This window comes from Dipteris shenzhenensis, chromosome 31 (genome assembly GCF_047967505.1).
Source record: "Dipteris shenzhenensis isolate YYH24624 ecotype China chromosome 31, Dip_SZ_1.0, whole genome shotgun sequence".
NCBI lineage: Eukaryota > Viridiplantae > Streptophyta > Polypodiopsida > Gleicheniales > Dipteridaceae > Dipteris > Dipteris shenzhenensis.
This window is the reverse complement of record NC_141626.1, coordinates 46,230,463-46,242,081: the sequence shown is the minus strand read 5'-3', so window position 1 is coordinate 46,242,081 and position 11,619 is coordinate 46,230,463. Positions and strand designations below refer to the sequence as shown.

The 11,619-nt window shown below is 45.8% G+C and overlaps 1 pseudogene; it reads left to right on the top strand.

The window, feature by feature from the left end:
• The first annotated feature begins 316 nt into the window (after window positions 1–316).
• On the top strand, window positions 317–3,075 carry LOC147881534 (U-box domain-containing protein 1 pseudogene; annotated as a pseudogene).
• The last annotated feature ends 8,544 nt before the right edge of the window (window positions 3,076–11,619 follow it).

Here is an 11,619-nt window from a genome sequence, read left to right as displayed (position 1 = left end):
AGGCATAGAAATTTCCAGAGGGGTCACTAATGCGCGATGCAAAGGAACGCAGACACGTGGTGACGTGTCGCTGGTGGCCGGCTGGCTCTGACGAGAGGGCAAATGGCGATGTCCAATCAGAAGGCGGCAACGTCGCTAAGATCAATGACGTGGCGCCCACAAAGCTTAGCTGTCAAGACAATTTGTCCAAAAAAAAATCTACCCACGTTGCATGGGTTTCTTTCCAAGCCAGGCGTCAATGCCGTAGTCTTCCATTCCCACTTCCTTCGAATTCGACTCGGCATTCTTCCGTCCCCTACTTCGGACGGTGGAAGAACTTTTCATCCTCTCCTCCACCGCCCTTTGTTAGCTTTTTCGTGTCATCTCCCTCCCCCCTATATCTTGCCCTCTCAGCCTTGACCTTTCATCACGTATATCTACCTCCTTTGCTTCTACTCCACGATCACCGCACGTTTTCTTCACGTTTTCGTTTCTCACTCCCTCACGCCTTGCCTTCATCCTCCTTTCATTCTTCCACGACTCCTTTGAGGTTTTCTCACAACACGGTCCTCAGTTCTTCGTTGTCTTGCTGCATACAGCAAATTCGTACTTCTCACAGACAAGGCGGAGGGTTTGGAACTTGGTAAGCACCATGACAGGTATGATTAGCGCCTCCAGACGCCCGTATCGTAGAAGGCGGCACTACGGTGAGCCTCTCATGCCTCCCCTCAACCCCACTGCCATGTCCCTCGTCAGAGCACTCATTACCCTCGCCCACGACGTCGTGAGCCGTGAAAGATTAAGCGTCTGCCAGAGGCGTAACGCAGCGGTGATCACGAGGAGGGTGAAGCTTCTGTTGATGCTTTTCGAGGAGGTTCGGGATTCGGGAACGGTGCTGCCGCCGTCCGCCTTGTTGTGTTTCAGGGAGCTTCATGTCGTCATTCAAGGGGTGAAGCTGCTTCTAGATGATTGCAGGGAGTCGGGCCGCATCTTGGTGTTGATGGAGCACGAGCGATTTTCACAGCACTTCCACGAGCTGACGCAGGACATGGCGACGGCGCTGGACATCTTGCCGCTATCGGTACTGGAGGCGTCGACTGAGGTGAGGGAGCAGGTGGAGCTGGTCAGGAGGCAGGCGAGGAAGGCGAAGGTCTACATCGACTCAAAGGAAGAGGAGCTGAGGGCGGAGGTGCAATCTGTAATGGGTGAATTCGAAAGGAAGGAGACTCCAGATGCAGAGAAACTCGGCAGGATCTTCAGAAGCTTGGAACTAAACAGCGCGCGCGAATGCCAGAAGGAGGTCGAGAGGCTGGAAGAGGATGCGGAGGGGGAGTGGGTGGATGCAGCAAGAGCGAGGGCGAGGGCAAGCGTCATAAATGGATTGGTGAGCTTCGTAAGGTATTGCAAGTTTGTGTTGTACGGGGTGGAGAAGATGGAGGAAGAAGAGGGGCAAGAGGTGGCGGAGATGAGCGTGGAGCAGGCGGAGGAGGCGGAGATGAAGGTGCCGGACGATTTTCGGTGCCCGATTTCGTTGGAGGTGATGAGAGATCCTGTGATCGTGGCCACCGGGCAGACGTACGAGAGGGTAGCCATCACGCGATGGATAGAGGAGGGGCATGCGACGTGCCCGAAGAGCGGGCTGAAGCTGGAGCACAGGGTTCTCATTCCAAACTACGCTCTCCGGAGTCTCATCCGCCAATGGTGCTTCTCCCACAACATTCAGCTTCTCACGACGGAGCCGCCTCGCGGGGGGGGAACGGGGGGAGGCTCGGCGGGGCTGCCGAGCACGCCAGCGGCGCTGGAGGCGACGAAGCTAACGGTGGAGTTTCTTCTGAGCAAGCTGCCGGAAGCGGCCATGGCGCCGGAGCTGCAGCGGCAGATTGTGGCGGAGCTAAGGCTGCTTGCGAAGTGTGGCTCGGAGAACAGGAAGGTGATAGCGGATGCGGGAGCGATAAGGCTACTACTACCGTTGATGGAGAGCGAGGACGTTCGAACGAAGGAGCATGCGGTGACGGCGCTACTGAATCTATCGATCTACGCACCGAACAAGGCGCTGATAGTGGAAGCGGGGGCGTTGGATCCGTTGATAGGGGTCCTGCGGGAGCACCCGCAGGAATCCCGCGGGGGCATTTCGGAAGCCGCGCGGGAGAACGCAGCAGCAGCTCTCTTCAGCCTCTCCCATGTCTCCGAGAACGCCGCCCTCCTGGGACAGAAGCCCGAGGCTATCGAGGGCCTCCTGGGCCTCCTTAGCACAGGAACCCCGCGTGGTAAGCGAGACGCCGCCTCGGCCCTCTTCAACATCGCTCTCTTCCGCCCCAACCGCCCTGCCCTTATCAACGCCGGCTGCGTCCCCATCCTCTTGGAGTACGTATCCCCCGAAAGGCCTGGTCTCATGGACGAGGCCCTCGCCGTCTTGGCTGTCCTCTCCTGTTCCCCCGAGGGCCGCTCCGCCCTCCATGACTCCCCCTCCGCCATCCCTTCCCTCGCCCACCTCCTCCGCGTCGCCAGCCTCAAGGGTAAAGAGAACAGCGTCGCCATCCTCCTCTCCCTCTGCAAATCCGCCGGTCACTCTGCCATCCGTCGCCTCCTCGACGTTTATTCTGTTCTTCCCTCTCTCCACTCCTTGCTCAGTACCGGCACCCCCCGCGCTCAACGAAAGGCCGCCTCCCTGCTCAGAATCTTGCAGAACTGGGAAACTGCCGCCACCTACGTTCCTTAGTCCTTACAGCAACTCCAATTATAGTCGGCTATATGTCGCAAGCATTTGTTCCCTCAGCTTTACAAGCTCATTGTATTTCCGCATCTTCACAAAGAGACTTTTTGTGGGGCTTTTAAAAAGCTCTTACACTCAAAATACTTGCGTCGCTATACAGCCTCATTCTTTCAGGTCTGCGGCAGCTAATTTGCTGCTATTGATCCTGCCTCTATTCTTTCCACGGCACGATTGGACCATTCCTTCTCCCTGGGGAAGCCCATTGCTTCTTTGCTACACTAGAGTCGATCATCCCATAGTTCACCAAGAAAAGAAAGGGATGCTTTTCTTATCCATGAAAGTGTAAAAGTCACCTTGGCTTTTGGATTGAATTGCCCTTTGTTATTCCAATTGCTTCGCGCATCGCTATGTAGCAGCGATTTGAAACACTATTGGGGATTGTTTCGATAATTGCAAATGTTTCTCTTAAAGATTCCCTTAAATTTTTCGAAAAAACGGATTGTTTTTCAATATGTGCTAAAAATCAACATTGACTTTTGTAAAAAATGCTTATTTTCACATCTTTTCAATTTTGTTAAAAAAAGAGCACAAAATAATAAAGAGACTCTAAAACTAGCCGCCCAAACATCTCACTCCTAGATGTGAGAAATGCCTTATTACAAGAATCATTATATTTGGGGTTATAGCAAATAAATGCATTCAATAGAACAATACTTTCTTGAGAAAAATGCCTTGTGCCACTAAAACATCTCTCCTAGATGTGAGAAATGCATTATTACAAGAATCACTATATTTGGGGTTTTGGCAAATAAAAGCATTCAATAGAACTATACTTTCTTGAAAAAAATGCCTCTTGCCTTATTCCAAAGTCAAGGTTCGATATGTTGTTTGTTAGAACAGAAAAATCACAAGCCAAGTGATTCCCAACATAAAGAAGAACATAAGCTACTATACCTACATTAATAGTGTGCCAAAGACAAATGTTTTAGCTTTGAAATGAATACATTGGGAGCCTCTTCGACAGAAGAACCACTTTGGGGAAAAAGGAAAACAAAAAGAAATGCACCTTATGAAGTTATGTTGTTGTCAAAAGGGAAGTAAGGATCCTAGCATTGTTGTTCGCAACCAAGCTATGGTATATTGACAAATAGGTAGAAGTATGAGAGTGGAAGGCAATGCATCTACTTGAAATTAGCAATGCTACTGGGTAATCTCAGCCATGGTTGTACTATTCACCTGGAAGCTCTTGCAATATAGGAGAACATGATCGTTTCGTCTGATGGGTTATTTTCTATGCACTGCCAAAGGAGCAAATTGAATAGAGACTAGTTGCATCTCTAGAGTACGCATTGTCCTTGAACTAACACTTCAAGCTTCCAAAGCTGTCAAGATGAGAGAGGTAGAAACGATGTCATAAATCCATGGGCAAAAATATTTATGAATTAGAACGCTATTTGATGTCCCAAATACTTAATCATCTTTGTTCACTAAATTATCTCTATATAGCTCATGTTATCAAGGTCCAGCTCATCCACGGTCAGAGCAACATATTCCTCTACTTGCTCTATGAGTTTTGATAACTTGGTGGAGGCACTGAAGCTCCAATAACAAAAATGCTATGTGATCGAACATTAGATGCTCTCCACCTAAGTAGGGAAGAGTCCCATGTGTGTCTAGCTCACAGCACTCTTACATCTCTAACCTCGTCTTCCAAAATATGACCATCTATCTTCTTGTCACACTGGAATATCAACCATGCATTCTTATGAGACTGGAATATCGACCATGGATCTACTAGAAAAGAGGCTCAAAACCAAGAAGCATAGAGGTGATGCAAACCTGACATAGAAAAACTCAAAAACATCAGATTGGTGGGATCTAAAGGTTTACATGTCAAAGAATATTTGGAGGTGAGAATCAAAGTTTTGCTTAGAGATAAGCAACCAAAATCCCTTGAGCTCTTCCAACATGAGCAGGGAATGAGCAGCTGGAAGGACTGAGCATGGGTGGAAAGGAGGCTAAGGGATGAGGATGGAAGGAAGGTTGCACAATCTTGACCATAGCAAAGTGTGCTGCTGTCTCATTAATGACCTAGAAACTTTATAAAGCCCTAGCAACAAGCGCAAATTCTTAGGAACATATCTAACCATCCATAAAGCTTTGGTTGATTGCAACTCCTCACTCATAAATCCCTCAACTCTCTCACCAAATCCTCAACAATGAACCTCATGCAAGCGGACCTAGTTGCAACCCGATGTGCCAAAATGTAGTGCTTAAAGAATTAAATGCAACAATCATCAAGAGGCTCAAAGGATGTGCAACAAGAAATCAAAGTTGAAATCCATACAAGTGATTTTTTCTTCCAATTATTTCCTTCTCTCCAATAAGCAAGATCACACACGAGCTACTGCCAAAGGAAAACTCGAAGCATCAAGCAGGAGACAAACTGTGATCACCCACGCAACCCAACATGAAAATTTGGACAAAGAGTGCACGAAATCAACCAAGAGACATCACATCATCATTATATCATCACACAAAGCCCCATTAATTTTCTAGCGTGTAGGTTTCCATCTCATTTCCATTAGGTCTCATTCCTCCTCTTTCTCTATGTACTCCCATTCTTTTGCTACTTTCTTGCTTTTAACTGCAGCAGAAATGCGGAATGTCTCAACAAAGCCAGGATTGTCGCAAAGAAATCAAGTTGGCTCGCTTGCAGAAACCATGACTACATCTCGCTCCACTGTAGAAATTTGAGGCAATCTTGATTGCCCTGGGAGAAGCAATGACAGTCGATGGGACCTAATTGAGATCAACCAATGGGAGGAGGCAATGATGGTAGCTACAGAGTAGACCTTGGAAATTTGTGCTTCTTTGAGTTCTTTTCATCATCTCAAATAGCATCTTAAGACCTGGATCACTCGAGCTTGCGATCAATATGGGCAGAGACTTGGGATCAGCCAATACGTTCACTAACCTGCAAATTCGCTTAGTGGTTTCCGCAAAGCCACAATTCTTGGTGGAATAGCTACACTGGAGATAGGAACTCTTTGCCTTGTGGTGTTCTTCCTTCTCGGGAGAACTCTATTTCTATCCAAGAACACTACGGATTTGTTCAAGCATTAATCCACAAGAACATTCTGCTCTAGCGGATGGCAGTGGCAGGGTGGGCTCCATGGCCTCATGCTTCTTTGAGGTTAGAAGTCTATGTGAAGGAAGATGATCCACCTTCTTGACTCCAAATTGGCTATACTTCTTTAAGGTTAGAATTCTATGTGAAGGAAGATAATCCACCTTCTTGACTCCAAATTGGCTATACTCTGCTAATCATGGAAATTAATGTTGTCTTCATCCACGAGACAACGTCCAAATTAGCAAGATATTGACGTTTATATGTGAACTTCTTGAATTGAATTTGATCATGCAAGGAGTGGAGACAACCTCTTCTTTCTTTGCTACAGCAAAGAAATTTTCTTGTGCTTGCCAAATAGCATTCTCTAGTAGACCCTTCTTCTATGTGATGAATTAATTTTGTATGATATCAAACATTTTTAAAGCTTCAACAGGATGCCCAACATTGAGTTAAAGCTTGAACCCCATGTCTGACATCAAGATCAAGCTTTTACGATGTTGGACATCGAGTTGAAGCTTATACTTGATGCTCAACGTCATACTCAATAAATTTTGAGTAAATTGTCTACTTCTTACGTACACACATGCTAATCTTGACCAAATGTTTAGTTCATTTGCAATGAACCTTCCCCGACATGACGTTTTTACAATGGTAGCAATGATGTCAGTTGTGTAGATGGCTTACACACCTGAACCCATGGTCTTCATGAAGATGTAATGTTATGCCAAAAATTACAGAGAAAGATGCTTCTTTCACTTCATCTGGGAATGCAACCAATGTAATCAATTATATGGAGGCTCTAGAAATTGATAAAGAGTAATCAATTTTAAAAATATATTGAAAGATATTTTGTTGTTACTTATTAAAGATCACTTTTCAATGATTTGTTTTATTTTAAAAATGCCGATGATTACTTTCAATAATAGCACAATTACCTTTCCATTTGAGATTTGTTTAAAAAGGGCCCCTTTTTGTGCAAAATCTTTCAAAGATTCCAAATGTTTCTTCTAAGGTCGAAATATTACCCAAACAATCTGTCATGTGTTATGATGGTTATAATCTGATGCTAGAGATGAGCGTAGCAAGTTTTCTTTGCCTTCTTCTCCTCTCCCAGCTTCGTGGTGGTAGATGCACCTCGATTCAAATTAAAGTAAAAAGAAAAGGAACAAGCGAGTACAAGTACTCGTGAGTACTGCCCTTAGCAGGACGAGTTGATTTGGGAAGAGAGAGAGAGAGAGAGAGAGAGAGAGAGAGAGAGAGAGAGAGCATGTCCTAACCTTGCAACTCCTCCTCCCCTCTCCTCCAACCTTGCAACCCATCCTCTCATTCTCCTCCTCTCTCCTCCTCCTCCCTTCTCCTCCTCCTCCTCCCTCCTTCTCCCTTCTCCTCCTCCCTCCTCCTCCTCCTCCTCCCTCCTCCTCTCTCTTATTTCCCCCCATGCTCTTACACCTTCTTCCTCTCCCACTCCTACGCTCCCCCTAAACCCTTAGTTCCTCAACCCTTAACCTCATGATCTACGAGGGAGAGAGAGAGAGAGATGTATTTTAGTGTAAAAACCAGCAAATGTATATGTTTTGAGACTTAAAAACTGGCTGACTTGGAGATTGCCCTTAATTTGACTGGCTGGGAAAATATATTTTCCTAGCACTAGTTGGGAAGGGGGAGGAAAGAGAGAGAGAGAGAGAGAGAGAGAGAGAGAGAGAGAACTCATGAGAATAGAAAGTGGCCAAACGTGGCCTAAAACAAGTGGAGGGACACTTTTTGTAAAAAGTGTCAAGAGAGTGCTAACAAAGGAGGGCAGGGTGCTTTGAAGTTGCCATTTGTTAAACTAAAAGCAAATCGAAGAAGGAAAAGGTTAATGTTATGAGGAAATCGGAATCTTAAACTAACAAGGTGAATTACATTCAGAAGGCCTGCCTTCAGGGAGGTCTAGGTTTGTGTAAATAAGACAGTGGTTGGACCAATAAATGAAGTTAGTTTCAAATATTTTATGTCATTTTTGCGCATTTGTCCATATGTGGTTAATAATGGATCCATGTGTAGTTGTTGGTTGATGAATCAGCTTTGTGAATATTTTGTGTGTCACAAGTGTACAACGTTGTGTTGTGCTATTGTTTGAATAATTGAAGTTGATGTTGAAATCTCCTATGATTGCTGTTGGTGGGAGGAGGAGGAGGAGGAGGAGGAGGAGGGAGGAAGGAGGAGGAAGGAAGGAGGGAGGAAGGAGGAGGAGGAGGAGGAGGAGGGAGGAAGGAGGAGGAAGGAAGGAGGGAGGAAGGAGGAGGAGGAGGAGGAGGAGGAGGAAGAGGAGGAGGAGGAGAAGGGAGGAGGAAGAAGAAGGGGGATGGGAGGAGGAGGAAGGAGGAGGAAGGAGAAGGGGATGGGAGGAGGAGGAGGAGGAAGGAGGAAGGAGGAGGAAGGAGAAGGGGTTGGGAGGAGAAGGAGGAAGAAGGAGGAAGAAGGAGGAGGAGGAGGAGGAGGAGGAGGAGGAGGAGGAGGGAGGAGGGAGGAGGAGGATGGAGGAGGAGTAGGAGGGAGGAGGGGAGGAGAAGGAGAAGGGGATAAAGGAGGAGGAGGAGGAGGAGGAGGAGGGAGGAAGGAGGAGGAAGGAGCAAGGGATGGGAGGAGGAGGAGGGAGGAGGGGAGGAGAAGGAGAAGGGGATGAAGGAGGAGGAGGAGGAGGAGGAGGAGGAGGAGGAGGAGGGAGGAAGGAGGAGGAAGGAGCAGGGGATGGGAGGAGGAGGAAGGAGGAGGAGGAAGAGGAGGGAGGAGGAGGAGGAGGGAGGAGAAGGCTGAGGGAGGAGGAGGAGGAGGAGGAGGAGGAGGAGAAGGAGGGAGGAAGGAGGATGAAGGAAGAGGAGGAGGGAGTACAAGGGTAGAGAGTGCAAGGGTAAGGGCATGCTAGAACGCGATAGTGTAAGAGAGCATGCATGCAATGGAGATCAATCACATGAACACAATAGTGAGCTTGAACACTGAACCCCAAAGAGTGGGAGCTTCATTCCATTGAGATATATTTATACATGTTGGTCTCTACACAATCCGTAGGTACCTTTATGGTGGGACCTCTTTTGTAGGAGACCTTTTGGACAGGAGTCCCTCCACTTTTGGGGGGGACCTTTTAGGTCTCTACATAAAGTGGAGGGACCTTTTGGGTCTCTACACAAAGTGGGGGGACTTTTTGGGTCTCTACACAAAGTGAAGGGATCTTTTGGGTCTCTACACAAAGTGGAGGGACCTCAAAAAGTGTAGGCTTGTAGTCTTTCTCTCTCTAGATTCAGTCTCTCTCTCTAGATCCTGATTTTGCAAGTATGATTGGATCTTTTCTAGAGAGGATTTTGACTATCCTCATCCTTTCATATATATCATACCATCTTTCAGGCTCAAGATATTACAAGCAGAGCTTTGCCGCTACTCTACACACAATGCTCTCATAGTTGTTGTCCTAGACTGCACTTCTGGCTTAATTATCTACTTCATTTTGCAACTAGCACTGTAGAACCTCAGTAGAACATTTTAGCTTGGTCAACATCTGTGAAGACATTGATGACACTGCCGTGTATTTCAAATTGTCCAACGTATGTCAACTCTTTGATCTACACAAAAGGGACTCTTATTTAAAGAAGGCGTGTTGCAATATCTTCAATGCAGTTGTGATTTGCAATGGGGGGCCATCCTTGCATTCTTACATGAGAAGGTTAGCACCAAGTGTTTGTTTTCTTGGTATGCACAAATAGCGCATAGTGACTTGTTGTGGAGATGGTAAGAAAGCCATAAGGTCGCATTATTCATTTGGAGTAATTCAACAGTGCAAATGCACGCAAATTTGATCTTGCTTGGAAATGTTAGCGTGGTATAGCATACAAAGTGAAGCTAGGTGTGTCTTCCATGGTTGTGCTCCTCTTTCATCAAGGTTGTTGCTTGCCTAGGTGTATGGTCATAGTTGGAGTTGTTGGTTGTCCAAGGCTGAGGAAGGTTTCATTGTATGCATGAGTCACTGCTCAAGGTATGCTTTGCATGTAACAGCCTATAGATTTTTCCCATAATGCTTTGTATTATGTACCTTTTGCTTGCAGCAGTTCCTCAGTTTGCCTCATTAATAAAAAAATGCAACTACCCTCCACGTTCAAGGCTTATGGGTCGTCAGATGAGCGAATGCTGCGAAATTTGACAAGTTCCTTTCTTTTTACACAATTGCGAAAAATGGTGATCCGTCCAAACTTCATGTGTAAAGGATCCCCACCAAAATAGGAGTAATCACTCCACTGGCTGCACACACGTCCAGACAAGTCTTAAAAGGTTGTGCCATGGTGGAGACTATAAGGTTGCTTCAATAAAAGGTCATGTCAAGCTAAATTCAACCATAATCTCCAAATATGTGCCCCTAAAGACTCTTTGGAACAAGGCTATAATGTGCATCATGCTCTATAAACTTTTGATGTGCAAACATGGGAACACAAAGTCCAAAACACTCTCTAGTTTTGCTTAATTCCAAATCTTCCACGTGAGGGAGAGAACATGGCTCCCAGAGTCACAATCACATGGCTCCCTACCTACTATCACATATCACCATTTGAGGATGACCTAGGTCCCCCAAGTCCCTTCACCTCCCTTTCCCCTTCTCCATTGCCCTCTTCTCCTTCCACCAACCCATCTCTCATGCAAATGCACTGCACTCCCCACAACACTCGTATCTCTATCTTTGTGTGAGGCCAAAGATGTGACCTACTTCCATCTAAATATTGAAATCACAAGAGGATTGATTATGACTTATTAGAAAGTGGAAACCTTGGGGGAGGAGCTAGTATGACTTTTGGGGAATTTTTGGGAAAAAGTTATATCCCAAATCATTAAATTCTTGCAAAGTACTAAATTATTGGGAAAAAGTTATATTCTCACAATGATTACAACATTTTGGCATGTCATATTCAATCCTTGTTCCCCAAGGAATTTTACAAGAAGAGGCTTACATTGAGTGAACCACTATCATGTCGACATACACGTGTGATAACTATAGCCTACCTTAGAGGAAAGCCTAATTCCGAAGATTCACCTAAAAGGAAAAAGAAGCCTCACCAACCCCACCCTTACCTTGGGTGGCTTAACCCTCTCAATGTGAATATTAGGTTTTTTATTACGGTTGGTAGTATCTTGAGAGGGAGGGATCAACAATGGTCTAAAGTGGTTGAACCTTCTATTTTGGTAGTACCTAGGAGCAACAATGTATGAAACATCTAAGATGATAATGATGCATACTAAGACAAGCCAAAGGCGACATGCAAAAGGAGGAATTGTCAAGAGGCCTTGTGATTGGGAGAACTTGGGGGAATGGTTGCTGACTTGTGTGCCTTAAGGTGTAGATGAGTGAGGGGCCCTTATATTTAGGAGAGCTTTGTAGATGAGTGAGGGGCCCTTATAATTAGGAGAGGCTCCAACCCCCTTCTAGTACGTGTTGGAAGTAAACACTGCTATCTCATGAAGAGAAAGGGCGTGCTTTGAATGGCACCGTTGAGGAGCATTTTTCAATTCATTTTTAGATCTTGCCAACCTGACAACCACTTTCTTACCTAGCTCCTACCCCACTATTGTTGATTTTATGTTTTCTATGGGTATAATCCTAAGCCTCGAGCAAGAAAATAAAGGCACTCCTCTTACACTAGATGAGCAACAATTGAACTTTTCACTTTATCAATATTGACCACACATCTTTGCATTGTGAGCCTAGGCATTCTATTATCTTTCATGTTTTACATTAAAATAAACATAATTGCATGCTAATGTTATGCGTAGTAAA